Genomic DNA, 15,497 nt, shown 5'->3' with positions numbered 1-15,497 from the left:
AGGTTTCAGGCTGAGCGATGACAGGTAGAATGGATTCAAGCTGATCTTGTTGTTTTCTGTTGACAGGCCTCTCTCATATCACTGCCAGCGTGAATAAATCCTTTGCAGCTTGCACGTAGTCATGCTGTTAAATTCTGTGAAAAAGGAAAAGAACTTCTGAAAGATAAACAGACGCTGTGCTGTGAACAAGTATTTGCCCTCTTGCGGATTGGTTTTTACGTTTTTGTCAAGTGTTTAAAAATCTAGTATGAAACTGTCAGGTGGTGGGATTTGGATTTAAAAGAAAGACCCACCCACCTGTTCTCTGCTCTGACAGTGTTGCTTTCGTGTCATGACCTCCGATGATCTTTGATCGTCTCCCTTACTTCACCTTGGGGACAAAGAGTCCAGTCTCCTATTTCTCTCTGCCATCACGCTTACATCCCAGGTCTATTTCTAACACTGATTCCTTTACAATAGATAGAAGCCATAAAAAGATGTAAAGCACTGCAAATGACATTTGCATCAATGAAGGACAGTGTTGATGATCCAAGAACAAGAAAGACCGGGACAATCATCTTGATGATCTGTGAGACATTAGGGAAAATATTCTGGGAGAAAATTTGACATTTTCTTAAGATATATATCTCGTAACATCTGATCTAAAGCTAGGAAAATATACTGAGGTAAGCATGGTAGTGGCTTAACTCGGTATAAGCTACTATACTGGCTTATATTGAGTAAAGTATCAGTGACCCTTGTCTGTAGGTCACTGTTATGACCTAGTGACGAAAAAGATAGTAACAGAAGAAGAAATCTGTCTAGAGGCAAATACTTTTTTGCAACACATCAGTCAGCGCAAATGTTTCTGCCAACAAAAGAAACAGATACAACTCTGTGCAATGTTTCCATTCACAGAGATCCAGGAAGAGAGGGATAAAAGAGAGCTTCAAAGATAGACGACAAATATTAAAACTACGTTCTTCTGAATAACGACCAGCTGAAAACACTTTTCCGAATATTCTCTCGGCTGCAAAATTGAATGATTCCATCCGTTGCGGACATTGAAAACCAATGTTTCAGAAAGACTGGGAGACTTCGCTGCTTTGTGTTCGTCTTGCTTGGACTGAGCCCATTAGAGAAGCAGCCGGGTTGGGCGGTCAGAGTCCATCCAGATCAGAAACACGTGAAGAGCTCTCTCTTTCTCTCTCTCTGTTTTATACCTTCTGGACATTGAGATAAATCCGACTTTAACTGTGAATGACAAAGACAGAGCACTGACTTCATGCGACTGCGCTAAGCGGCCGGTAGTTTCATGTGCGAGTCATCGATCTCCACCTACATAGCCAGTGCGTACTTGAAAGCCAGGTCTGGACTTGATTGGGGGATTGGGGGGGAAGTTGAGCGAGAGGCAGCCAATTTGTCATCATTTGGGTGACAACTTGTGTGACTGACACGCTGCCTCAATGACCTCTCTGTATGCTTTGAACTGATAACCAAACTGGATGTGTGTAACTGCATGCGAGGAGAGAGAGGGAAGGGAGTGGAGGGGTTTGAGAAAAATGACAGCCAGGAGGGAACAGGAGACGTTAAAGAGAAAAGCAGGGTGCTCCGGGTTCAGTGATACAGTCTTTTCCAGATCTACACGTCATGAATTCTTCTCAGGACTTTGATATTTCTAAGGATCCGGGTTGATTGCCATGTCACAGACTCACTTTATCACAACGGTTGCGGTTACTTTTGACGGATAAAGATAGAAAAGTGAGATAATTTTGAGTTCAAAAACCAGATTTAGTCTGCGTCCTTCAGCTGAACAATGTTTCAGTACCTTTCCAGAGTTGTCAGGCCTTAACCTCTGGAGGCTGAACAATTTGATTGATTAATTCCGGGATATATCAGATCTGGAAGCAGCCCAGTGGCTGTTTGACCCAACCTAAAATAATAGTAACTTTGTTAAGAAGGCAGAACGTTTTCAATTATACTTATGTAACGTAATGCCATGGCCAAAAAATTAAAAAATCTCTTATTTGCTGTTATTTAAAACACAGTTTAGACTCTAAAGTGTGTTTGCATGGAGTTAATTGTGAATTCTAATAAATGACTGTGCCTTGATTTCCTTTCCACTGTAGCTTTGGCTGTATGTTTAAATATTACATCTGATACATTTGTAAAACAACAGAAGTCAACCTGGAGCAGATTTGTGGGTGTTAAAATAAATGTTCAATGATTAAGAGATAACTGTTAATGAATACCCAAAGACTAAGAGATTATTATTAACTGCTTTCTGTCAATAGCTAACTTCTCATCAGAGCGAACAGAAGTCACATGCGGAGTCCCTCAAGGTTCAATCCTGGGTCCCCTTCTATTTATTTAACATATATGCTGCCTCTAGCTCAGGTTATAGCAAGAGATAAGATTTGCTACTATGCAGATGATACAAACTGAAATTATTGTATCATCTGCACAATAATTTGTGCAGATAATACACAAATTATTGTGCAGATGATAATTTGCACAATAATTATCATTATTGTGATAATTATATCACAATTTCCTCTTATCTTTGTTTCCAAAGAAAAACAATACAAACTTATTACAGATGGAAACTAGCAATTAGGACCGAAATCTGGGTGTGGCAGCTCAGAGAATAGACTTAAAATACTGTTATTATATTATAAATCACTGAACGGCATTAAAGATCTGCGGTTGTTGTGTCAACCTTCCAGACCTCTCATGTCTTCTGGTTCTGGTTCTGCTCTGACCAGAACCAGAACCAAACATGGAGAAGCAGCATTCAGCTTCTATGCACCACAAATCTGGAATAAACTCCCAGAAAACTGCAAAACAGCCGAAACATTGAGTTCCTTTAAATTTAGACTAAAACCCCCCACATGTTAAGAATTACTTTTGATGTTCAAACCTTCTTCCATTGGAAATGTGCAGGAGTTTGAACTCAAGTGTTACAGAATATCTCTGATACAAGTGATTCCTGCTGCAGCTGGCAGGTGAACCAAGTGGTAGGAAAGAACTGCAGCTTGTGTGATGGCAGAAGCAAAATCTCAAGAACTGTGTGAAACATTTTCTTCTTCAGTCTTTGTTTGACAGCTTTATTCTAGAAAAAGTACTGTCATCAAAGTGCTTAATCACTTGGATGTGTTTGATACTCTTATATACATCTATTTTCAACAAATTCATGGTACGGAAACAATTAGCTGACATGAAAAGACATGTAAGGCAGGGATCCTTCTGGACAAAACTCTTAACGATTCTTTGTATATAAAGACAATTGCAGTTTATAACAATTTAGTTTAAGGAACTGCAGTCCAGCTTCTTTGAGCTTGTAACATCGTGTAATTGGTTTCTGATTTCAGGTCTTGTCTACAGCTATTTTTTACTGCCAGCGATTAAATAAATAAGAGTAATGGGGCCCTGAGATTTTATTCACGTTGTAACATTTCTGCACCATCAGCAGAAATATCAGAAGAAAATAAACCCTACTGCTCGTGTTGCTGAGAAAAACATTCGAGGTGGATGGAGAAAACAAATCTGATCTTGATTATGTGCTCTGCGGGTTCTTTTTTTAAATTATTATTATCATTATTTTACAAGCAATTGGTAGCTGTCTGGGGAGCCAGCCAGGTACACAGGGAGGCTGGGAAGCACGTATTGTGAAGACTGAAAAATTCCGTGTCCCGGAATGGTTTTTGGCTTAAAGCATGGAATGGAAGATTAGCCCCCCAGAGAGACGGCTTAAAAGATCCAACCTCTCTTATGGGGTTGGCTTTAGAACCACTGCTGAGGCAAACAAGATGTAAGAAAAAAAAAACTTCTTTCTTTGGAGTTCAAGCTGTTTGTTCCCCCCGTGTAGATGGATAAATAGAGACAAAATGTTAACAAGAACCATGATGGTGGCTGCGCTTCTCTGGACTTTAAGTAATTTCACAGGTTGCTAGATGTTGCTTCAGACCAAGAAGAAGAAGAAGAAAACAGGTGGCAGAGGTCCCGTTTGGATTTGTTGTGTTTGGTGCAGTAGTGATGAACAGATTGCAAAAGCAATGAAATTGACTTTTGTTGGCAATGTAAAGGTGAGTAAAGTTGCAAAGGTAGGAGACATGTCTGGCCTCCAGGGAGGTGTTATTCAGGTGTGCCTTTGGGAATGGAGATGAAGGAGCTTGTTTTGAACTTACAGGTATGAGATAAAATGGTCAAAAGTGCTAAAAAATTGACTACGGGCTGAGAAAAAGGACTCTGAATTTGTGTTGATTGAGTCTGCAAGCAAGAAGATCCCTGAAGAGCTGTTTTTATATTATTATTTGTAAAGTTCAGTATAAGGGAATATATAGCAATTTGGATACTTAGCAAAAGATTGCAAAGGGATAAAGAAGTGCGCAAGGTGTGTTGGTGATCCTGAGTATGGTAAGTATGGACAGGGAGGAAATCACAGTGTGGCCTACTGGGGATGTGACGTTATGAAAAGAGAGATTATTGTGCAGCAGACAAAATTTAAGGGGAAATTTTCTTATGCTGCGATTCAGGAAATTAGAGAAACAGGAAAGGAACAAAAAAAAAATGCATGCTGCATTAATGCCACTTCCAATGTTACATCCCAAACCAAGAAGATGCAAATAAATTAGGCAGCAGTATCTTGATATTTTAGGACTTAAGTGGGAAAAAATAAGATATGATCGCAATGTTAAGGCAAAGCATTTTGCCTTAACATTTTTGCCATTGAGAGATAGTACGTTTTTCTTCTCCGTCATACAACATTACAGCCAATTGGTGGCGGTAATGCTCATATTAGCCAAACGCTAATAAAACAGAAGAAGAGGAAGTAAAAAAATAAAAAATAATAATAGTTGCTATGGCGCTGGTTACCACTAGTTTCGACCTTGAAGTAATTGTGTGACGCTGTCTGGCTCCCGCTGCGTGGCCGCACCAGCTGGTGGTGTGTCACAGGAACATTTACGAGGCTTTCTGTCTGCAGCCCGGCAGAGTGGAGCCACTGAGCCGCCCAACTTTCTCCAGGTGACGTTTTAACACAAGTCCAATTGAGTTCGCAGTGAAGGAAATGTCTGCAGAAGGTGACGGACTCTCGCTATTTAATTCATCCATCAATCGCTTGGGGACAGTGACTCAGTCTGTGTGTGATTTGAGAGAGCGTTAGCATATTTTCCTTGCTAGCTTTGCTAACAACAAACACGAGAGCAGTTTGAGTAAATTAAATATGAAAAATGTTAATGGTTTGTTGTTTGAGGATTGAGCATTTTAAATACGTCATTAGATAGAAATTAACATTAAAACAAAGCTTGTGTATGAAAAATTGCCTTCACTTTGACTTAAACTGTGCATTCTTGGTTAAAACATGTTCAGGAAAGTTACTCGCTGTGGGTAGAGTTAGGGCTGTAGTGATACAATAATCTCACGATACAATACATTATATTCTGCTCACGATACAATATATATTGCGATATTCCGCACACGATACAATTCAATACACTTTTGCGATTTTTCTGAAAGATTTTAGAGGGACAGAGTGATCTTGGTGACATTTTGTGACTGTTATAGAGTTGGATTTAATTAATTTAACTGAAAACTGATTAAAAGCACCAACTACACAATACCTGGCTCTGGTTGGACATGGACACAGATTTAAAGTCGACAGCTGGACAAAATGAATCAAAGAAGTGGTGAGAAAACATGTTTCTTTTAATTGAAACAGTACAAACTGTAGTTTACAAGCATTTGTAAAGTAAATAAAGTGCACCAAGTATCTGCTCTGAATAGTTTGATACCTTTTTAACCTTGACACTTAACATCTGAAGGAATCACTCTAAGCCTGATGACCTAATCACTCTCCCAGCGAAGCAAGCAGTGAGTGAGCAAGGTGACAGTTGGATGTTACAATACTTGCGGATGAATATAGATTTTTTTCTAGGGAAAAAAATATCGATATATATCGCAAAATCGATATTATTACACAGCTCTAGGTAGAGTAGCTAGAAATTTAACTCAACTTAGAGTAGCGATACTTAATGATATTACTGAAGTAAAAGTAAAAAATACGGTGCAGTAAAACTTCTAAAATATATTTTTTAAGTTACTCAAAGCTTCTTTTTTTAACCTTTATCTTCTTCTGCTGGAAATCACTGCTCCTCAAATCTTTTTTTGAGATCACCATCAGTAATTGGTGCAATTACTGATGATACAATTTTGAAATATCAAAGCAGTTTTTAACCAGCATATGAATATTGTTTGCAAAGAATTATACATTATCACAGCAAATCGCTGAGCTAATAAAACATATCCCGCTCAAAGTTGACAGCAGAGAGATAGTTTGTTCAACATCCTGTAAAGATTGCAGAGCAGCTATTAAGACCGCACATGAACAATGAAATTCTGAGGCAGAACACATAGCAAAGTGCTTTTCTACATATTTTCTTGAGGTCCCATGCTGAACAGAGGTTCTTTGTGAGCAGACAGAAACATTCTCCCTCTGTGATCACAGCAGGATGCAAGCTTCATACAACACAAACACACACACACAGCAGCTCTGCAAACCTATAGAGTAACATTATGGTAGTTCCCCCTCCTATGTATGGAGGAGGGGGGTGGAAGTCCAAATTCCAATACAAACTTAATGTGGGATGTCTTACACACAGTACTATGATAGATGCCAGGAGCGCTGGGAGAGGGGAATGTGACTCTGTGTGTGTGTGCGCGCGTGTATGTGTGTGTGTGTCATCGTTCTGTGTGGTGAGCGCAGCGGAGGGTTTGAACAAAACACTTAGCTAATCTCCTCCACTCATAATTTTCCCAAGACTTAAAAAGTCATATTTTGACACATAGTAGACTATACATTTTTCGAATTTGTTCAACATATGTACAACATTATGCCTTATTTACTTCTCTCTGTTTTTTAACCATTGTCTACACAGATACGTTTGCGAAGAAAAACCCCAACCCATTTTACTCTGTCTTTGACCATTGCTCCCATGGAAACGACATGTGGACTTTATCTAAGTACATTTTTGGTAAGCCTGTGTGCACTCTGAGATTTTTGGATTGATGTTGAGTTCTAAATTGCAAATTTCCCCTTGTATTCTGCTGTGTGTTGAGCATACACAAGAACATCATGAGAGACATTTAAAATTTTTTTTTACAAGTCCGACTCTGACAAGATCCAGACTTTATCCCTATTTTGCTTCTAAAGTGTGCTGGAAAGTTCCATTATTGAAACAAAATGAGTTGCTATCACCAGCTGAGAATTGAATTGAGGAAAGCTGGTAGAGATATACCCAGGAGTGAAAGTAGTTTTAAATTCTTGGAGGTACTATGACAAAAAAAAAAAATTATATATATATATATATATATATATATATATATATATATATATATATATATATATATATATATTGCTTTTTGTGTGCTTTGGAGTTTCTGTGCTGACAATTTTTTTTGAGAAGCAATAAAAGCTGGATAGCTCTTGAATTGCTACAGAATAAAGCTGTATTTCCTCCCTCTGCCCACTGGCTGCAATGTTGATACCTTGAGATGCCGTGAGACCTAAATTCTGAACATCATGGCATGGAGTGCATCCCAGTTTTCCATATAACCATTCATTTGAGCTTTTAAGCTGGTTATATTGATCCTGTGTCCAGACAGAGGAATAATCAGTAGCCGAGCTTCGTGACCTGATTGTTCTGAAGATCCTGCAGCTTCCACTTCTCTTCCTAACATGGTGCCTCCTCACCCTGATTCTCATACTGATAGGAGGAACCACAGAGCTCTGTTAGCTTAAAAGCACATCTTCTGAAGTTGGGATATTTTTCCTCCAACAGGTTCCAGAGGAATCACCTCAAACCAGATGTTGGACTGGATTTTATTTCAATGTCATTTGTGAATGTTAGAGCCTCATTTTCAACAGTGGAGCTATAAAGGTTGAAAAGGTTATTATTTTAGAGAAAGTCTCATCAACATCAATATTTCCACTAAATAAGAGGCAAAAAACAAAATTGTTTGATAAAGGAAAATTTCACATAATTATCGCAGTAGAAGCCATTTGTTTGTTAATGAAAAATATATACCGTGTTTGATGTTTGTTGTAAATGACTTGCACTCACAAAGAACGAGGTAATTAGTCTAAGTTTTTCGTTTATTGAACGTTCAGAAATTACAGCAGCTGTGATGCGCCACATCAAAGGTAAAGAAAGGTAAAACGACCCGAACAGGTGATCAACTTAAAACCACTCGCACCCTTTCTCTCTCTCTCTCTCTCTCTCTCTCTCTCTCATTTAAGCACACCCGTTGCCATGGCAACCTCCTGCGCTCCACAAGCCGACCCGAGATTACGTTAAAAATATAACATTTAGTCCATTACGATATTAGGTTTGCAGGCTTGATATTTATTTTGCGATCATTAATAAACCTCTCATGAACACAGCAGCGATTAATTAGTTAATTTTAAACTCCTGCTCTGCTAGTTATTTTTTTGGTAATGGAACTGAAACGCACAGAATTGCGTAACACCTTGTTGAAACAATAATTGCTGAGATTGTTTGTTGGGTCATTAATTTGAACACGTTTTGTTGATTTTTTTGTTGTTCTTTCATAAAGTTACGAACGTTTTAAGCCAGTCAGAGGAGGACGTGCTGCTCTCAGCCTCCTGGCTGCGTTCAGTTTGTCACCTAATGCCTATATCAACTCAAAACCTTCCACAATCGTCGTATTGTACCACTGCTCTAGCAAAGCACAAACAGTTCAGAAACAATATGAAATGAGAAAAAAGGTATTCATTAACTGATTAAGTCGTGTTTTTGATTGTTCTTGAAAAACTAATCAGTCACGGCTGATTAGTGGGTGAACTCACGGCTGCACAGTAAACCCATTAATTCTTTACAGCAACAGCAAACAGCCTCTCCACTCTCTTGCAGGTACTGCGTACCCCCGCTAAATCTTTTAGGGGTACGCAGTACCCTGCCGTACCCCCTTACTTTCACCCCTGGATATACCTGAAAATTCTGCAGCTGAAGGTGATTCTACAAAGTGCTGACTAGGCCTGTCGCGATAAACGATAAATCAATTAATCGGATGATCAATTAAACCTATCGACCTCATTTTAATTATTGTCTTTATCGTCTCTTCCGGCCTTTTTTCTTTCTGTTGATGACACTGATTGAAAAAAGGGGCTCAGTCCGGTGCTCCCCACTGACCCTCCCTTCCTCATTTCCTTAGTCTAATGTCCAGCGCACATTACACGAGTTATCGGCCCATTTTCAAACCCTGAGGACACGTTAGCCGGCAGAAATCTTAGGTATAACGGTTCGATTGGGTTTGTCGTGCCGTATGGTATCCAGCCACATGAGCACAAAATAATGGCTACAAAATAATGCCAGATTCTAGTTAACTAAAATCCGGCATTAATCAATGCTTTACTAGAATCTACCTGTGATGCATGGCTAGAGTCAGCGTAAAGTCCTGACGGAATGAAAATCATTATAGCCTATTTATGTCACGTTAACGAAGAACAGCTGAATACCTACCGGGTTTATCAACTGAGGTAGCAATTTGGCTCCAACTCCTCCCCTTTTCATTTCTATATTCTTTGCACGAAATGTTGAATAAACATTAATGATACCACAAATCATCTCCAATGTCCTCTGGACTTCGTGTTGCGCAGTGTCAGCTGTTTGGGATTCCACTCCGTAATTTCCCCTCAGAAAGCAGGAGGAGAATCCGTGCTTTCTGATTGGCTACCTGTCACATTCAACGGGCTGCATAAAGCTCCCAGTCAGGGAAAACCCCTGATTTAGATCGGAGCGGCCACGACGATCTACCGTAACACACCACACTGCAGGATGATCGGTTAGATCGGCCAACGATCTAAGATTGTCATAAGGGGAAAATAGGGGCAAAAAATGGTGTAGTGTGAACTATTGCATTAGGTAGTCAGATGTACCCGTTTTCTCTATTTAAATCTAGTGATTACTGAAGGGCAATATAATATACAAACTTCATAATCTGCACTCTTTTGGTTGAATGCAGTATTTATTTCCACTTTGGCTTTATATTGTCTAGTTTTTATTCAAGTATGTTTTTTTGTTAATGGAGACTGAGAATCCATTTTATTTTTGTTTTTGTTTATTTAGTTTATCAGTTCCAGTGTTACATATTCTTTTGAAAATAAGGTGTTTCTATAAGGAAATCGCATGTATTATTAGTCATTTCCATTAAATCAGTGTCAAAAGGTCTTGAAACAATATTATCATTTATCGCAATAATTCTTTAGACAATTAATCGTCCAGCAAAATTTGTTATCGTGACAGGCCTAGTGCTGACTCAGACTTTGTGTACACAAGACTGCCGTCTAGTGCATTTTTGGATGCTGATTGGGAAAAGTTCCACATTTTAATGGCACCACATCACTGTTTAGAATCCGCTGTAGTTGTCATGCCACACCACAGTGTGATGCTGTGATTTTAGCTTGCCGTTGCAATTTTTTTTTATTCAGTATGTGGATTAAACGCAAAGTGAGCCTCATTTTCTGGTAAACCAAGTATATATATGCATATATATAATATTCTGTATCAAAAGATGTGTTAACCTTAAAAGGTTAAGTAGCACACACACACTGCAAAAAAACAGATAAGACAAAACTAACTTACAAATAACTTTTAAGCAAGACATGCACGCTTGTTTTAAGTCCTTAATATTGATGAAAAAGTACTTGCTCCATTGGCAGATTGTTTCACTTATAAGATGAGGAAAATGTCTTGTTGTAAGAGAAATAATCTGCCAATGAAACTAGTACTTTTTCATCAACATTAAGAATTATTCACTTAAAACTAGCGCTCATATCTGGTCTTATTTCAAATCCACTAAGACATGTGCACTAGAAATTAGACCAAAAATACTTGGTAAGATTTGGTGTTTTTGCAGTGCAGTACAATACTACAGCCATTTTTTTCCCACTCTTATCTGCCATGCATGCTTAGGACAAGTCCTGTGCGCTCCACACCTGCGGAATACCTCACATGTCCGCAGGGAGTGTTCCTGAAAAGTTTCACTCTGAGACCTGGTTTCAGAAAGTGCTGGTGTGAGAGACTCCAATCACTGGAGACCTGTAAACAAGTGACTCGATGACGACAATCATTTGATAGTTTCACTAAAAAAACAGCTCTGTGTAAACAAGGCTTCAAGTTTCTCTAAAATATGATGCATTTTAGAGAAACACTACACTACACATAAAGAACACAAGTTTGGTTGTAATGTGAAAATGTAAAAAGCTCAAGGGACATGGAGATTTTTTTGGGTCCAAGTTGTATGGGCAGGAAACGGCAAGAAGAGGGGACAAAAATACATCAAAGGTTTCATGGTCAGAATGAGACTGTATGTGTTGTCGCTTGGGGAACACTACACAAATTACCCACAACACTGTTTTAATGTCGATGATGATGTCATATCGGTTAGACCAACCACATGTTCATGGTTGCGGTGGTCCTCTCCCTCTGTGTGACGAGGTCCATCACCCTACGCAGAGCATGTGGAGGACATCCAGGACTAATCTGATTCCTCACCTATTAAAACGACACACATCACCGGGTCAAAGTGAGGCGAAATCCCCACTAATAGCTGTAATGTCCCGTCACAGACCCACACACTCGCTCTCAAACACGCACGCACACACACACACACAGTAAAGACAGTGATGAATTGCACTGGGAAAATCCCCTTCTGTAAGGATTCTTCAGTGGTTAAAACCTGCAAAGCTCTTCAGGGCAGATCCTCCTGGCACTCAAAGTCAGCTTGCTGTCCTCCACTAAAGGGAATTAAGCTGAATGAAAGCACTGGAAAGTCATTCAAACACTTTATTAAGATCTCAAGTCATAAAGCCACTGGAAAGCCATTGGATTAGAGGCTGCTTGGGCGCCGTCTACTCTGGACACCAATCAAACTCTTGATGCGTAGCGTACATCTGGGATACCACTTGAGCACTGTCTCTTAGACTGGGCCATATTTGAGAAGCACTTCTCAGAGGAGAGGTGAGTTGAATCCACAGAGTTCCCTGTGAGGCCACCCTGTTCAATCCAACCAACGGCTAAAACAGCTGAAGCCTGAAAACCTTTCCACAAGACAGTATGAACCAAAAGGAGACATAAAACAAAATACTGAGAAATGTAACCCCAGAGTCCCGCCATAGGGGCACTGACTGCATCGCTTCTGACCGTCACCAGATACAGTCGTAAAGCCTTGGCGTATTATGTTGTGTAGCTTCAGGCACATCGGCTAAGTCAACTGAAAGAGCTTCTCTAAGTCAATCTGAAGAACAGAGAACGTAAAAGTGCAGTTGCATGACTAATAAGGGTGTCGTAATAAATCCGTCATACTTGTGGAGACGATACGCAATATTGATTTCATGAGAACGAGACGAGAAAGATTTTAGCAATATTTCTTGGGGAAGAGGGGAACCATAAGAATCCCAATTTGTTTTTTTTCTTGGCTTTCACAACCAGTTAAAAGCGGTTGGGATTCAATGAATAGAGGTTGTATGTGAAAGTGTAATTGTGACAATCGAGCATTGCAATGACTGACTTTGACGTCATTGTGGAGGAATTTTGGGCCCACTCTTGTTTCCAGACTTGTAGCAGAGTTTAGAGGCATGAAGACTTTCACTTTTCTGCTTCAAAACTTTCATTTCACTTTATTTCGAGCAAGTTAAGGTAGGAAAGCACGTTCTAGGCTTTGTCTACCTAAATGATGCCAGAGATGATGCTAAAACTCATAAAAGCTTATTCTTCGACATGTAAGACAGAATCTGAAAAGATCGCTCTCCTCCACTTCCTCCCTGAGGTGATACTGGTGCGTGAAGAAATGCACCACTCCTGACCAAAAACAACCAATCAGTCAGGAGGAGGATCTTAGTGCTGTCAATCAATCTCTTATACTCACTTCTAATGACAGAGAAACAATTTACAGTTACAGGAAAACTGTTTACCTCCCATCATCGGTGGTCATGCTAGCTTGGCTTAGCATTCACAATAGCACAGAACAAGGAGAAGTTAATTAGCAGTCCTAAAACCCCCCACCTGGTTCTGATTGGTTGTTTCTCTGTAGCACTTTTTTCCCCCCACAGATTCTGTCTCATACCATATTGTCACCAGATAGTGAAAGTTTCAACAAATATGTAAAGGAAAAAAAAAAATTGTTTTCATAAAAGTTACATACTACTCCTACTAGTCCATTCAGTCTCAAACTCTGAGAAGCTTCTTTAACTTTGCTTTGTCCCAAATGGGACAAATTCCAATATAAATCTTAATTTCTGTCTGGAATTTGTCAGACCTCACCAACTTTCAGCAGCATGCTCGACCAGCTACATACTCAAGTTTGTTTGATTTCGGCTGATCAAACAAACTTGATCAGCCGATCTAAAAACAAAAAAAACAAAAAAAAAGGAAACTTTTCTGCACCTTCGCAGCCATAAATATGAATTTTTATAGACATTGGGGTGATCTGAACCCCCTTGTATCTTAATGACCGCTGTAGTTGTTGTCACTGTCTTTCCTGACCCCCGGAGGCCGGCTGGCCGAGACGAAGGGGAAGGAGGTGTCTGTCTGTCTTCTACGCTTTGGGTCCATTTAAAGCTGATTATAGGGAGCTGGCTGAGCCATAAAGCCTCCCTTCATGAGCGATCATGCAGACGAACCGCACGTCCCACTGTCAATATGACGGCTGTTGCCGGGCTGGTCCAGCACGGTTCGCTGGAATGCGGGGCTGTTTAATCAGAGGACAAACGCCATATTTTGTGTGGTTTGTTTTTACGGCCCAGCGGGGAGTGGGAATGTAAATGCGAGTGAAAAACATAACCCAGTGTGTGTCTTTTTTAGATAGGATTATGTAGCAGTCGCATAAACAAACATCTTAAGTTTTCGTCCCCTTTTGTGTGTGTTCTTACCTATGTGTTCAATCATGCATGTTATGTGGCATGTCAGAGCGATACGAAGCATGCGTTTAAGCAAATATTCTCAATAATTTATGTACAAATTCATTTATTTTTTTTCTGCAGAAAGTCTCTTTTATATATAAAAATATATATGTATGTGTGAGTGTGTGTGTATGTGTAAGGGCCACCCATGGAGACTGCGGCGTCTCGGAGTCACACAGCTTGAATCGGCAGCGAGACAAACCGTATCTGAACCCTGCTGAGTTTCCCTGTAACTAACCGGTTAATAGTCCTTCCTTGAAAACACAAATACACGAGCGCACAGTAGCAGCCATTGTCCGCGTCTGCCTTCGTGCATCTTCGCCGTTTTACACAACGCTGTCAGGGTCCGGCAGAACGTTAAAAAAAGAATAATTGTACATAACCCTGGAGATTTGGTGGGGGGGGGGGAGGTTCTCTGAGTGAAACCCCCTCGGCCTCCCGTCCAGCATAGCTGGGCCTGAGTCAGAACAGCAGCGCGTACCACCCACGTGATTTCACTTGTAACTTTTTAAAGACTTTCCTAACTGCATCATTACTGTGTTTCTGGTGGAACGGAGGAACACTGTTTGAGGGCTCTATTTTTCCAACCATGTAAACTTGACATTATATGTTAATGCTGCTCTTAATTTTCACTGCCGTTCTGTTTTGTTGACGACGTGAACCTGGCAACAAAAAAAAGGCAGTAAAATACGTAATCTGTTCGTACATGACCGTTGTTCCACATGTGAGTGCTTTAAAGGTGCAGTGCCATATTAAATTGACTTTTGTGAGCTTTACATTGCACTATAATGTTATGCCCTCTTCAAAAACATACCTGCAGTGTTTCTTTGATTCTTTCATGAAAAATCCTTTAATCTCCATGGCAACCATTCAGCTTGTTCAAAACACCTGGTTGGACCTAGCCCCGCCTCCTCACATGAATAAATTGGAACACAGTTTCATAGGCATAAACCTTATGTATCTTGTAACCTGTAAGCTGGACATGTATTGTTAAGAATCCACTAATCTTTCCCTAGTTGTGTTTCCAGTGACTATAAAATTGAGCAAATTGAAATTCTGAAAATAAATTTGCTTCGTGGAAACGCTGCATTTTTTTGAAAAAAAAGTTTTTTGATAAAAAAATTTTTGTGTGACAATGAGGTGGATTTTCAGCTGAATCGAAACACTTTCTCACATCACACAAGTTGTGATCAACAGCTGGATGTTACTACTGGCAAAAACAAAAGTGAAGATGACAGCAAGTAATCGGAGGATGATGAATTATTTTTTTGACCGCCTTCTGCATTTTTTGGACAATGCAGCTGGCTTCACTGCACATGTAAATCCAATGTGTTGAATCCACAACTTTCCATAAAATTACTGACAATTTCCCCAAATCGGTGCATATGCAGCCACTCCCAAGTATAAGTTCCTTGTTGCTAGATGATGAGCACTAGCACTATGGCTGACTTATGAATATATCTCATATAACTGTTTACATCTGTCGTTGGCATGATTTTTAATGACTTGTTGCGTGAACGAACTTATTCATGTGTGATTT

The 15,497-nt window shown here is 39.7% G+C and overlaps 1 long non-coding RNA gene across 1 annotated transcript in view; it reads left to right on the top strand.

Moving 5' to 3' along the window:
* Positions 1–4,764: 4,764 nt before the first annotated feature.
* LOC145549136 (uncharacterized) overlaps positions 4,765–15,497 on the top strand; it is a 37,163-nt gene continuing 26,430 nt past the window's right edge. The window contains exons 1-2 of the long non-coding RNA XR_014085102.1: positions 4,765–5,004; positions 6,915–7,010. This is a non-coding gene — a long non-coding RNA (uncharacterized LOC145549136). The remainder of the gene's footprint in view (positions 5,005–6,914; positions 7,011–15,497) is intronic.

This window comes from Poecilia reticulata, chromosome 19, assembly GCF_904066995.2.
Source record: "Poecilia reticulata chromosome 19, P_reticulata-male-v2, whole genome shotgun sequence".
Lineage (NCBI taxonomy): Eukaryota > Metazoa > Chordata > Actinopteri > Cyprinodontiformes > Poeciliidae > Poecilia > Poecilia reticulata.
The sequence above is the reverse complement of the archived record's forward strand: the minus strand, read 5'-3'. Positions and strand labels throughout refer to the sequence as shown.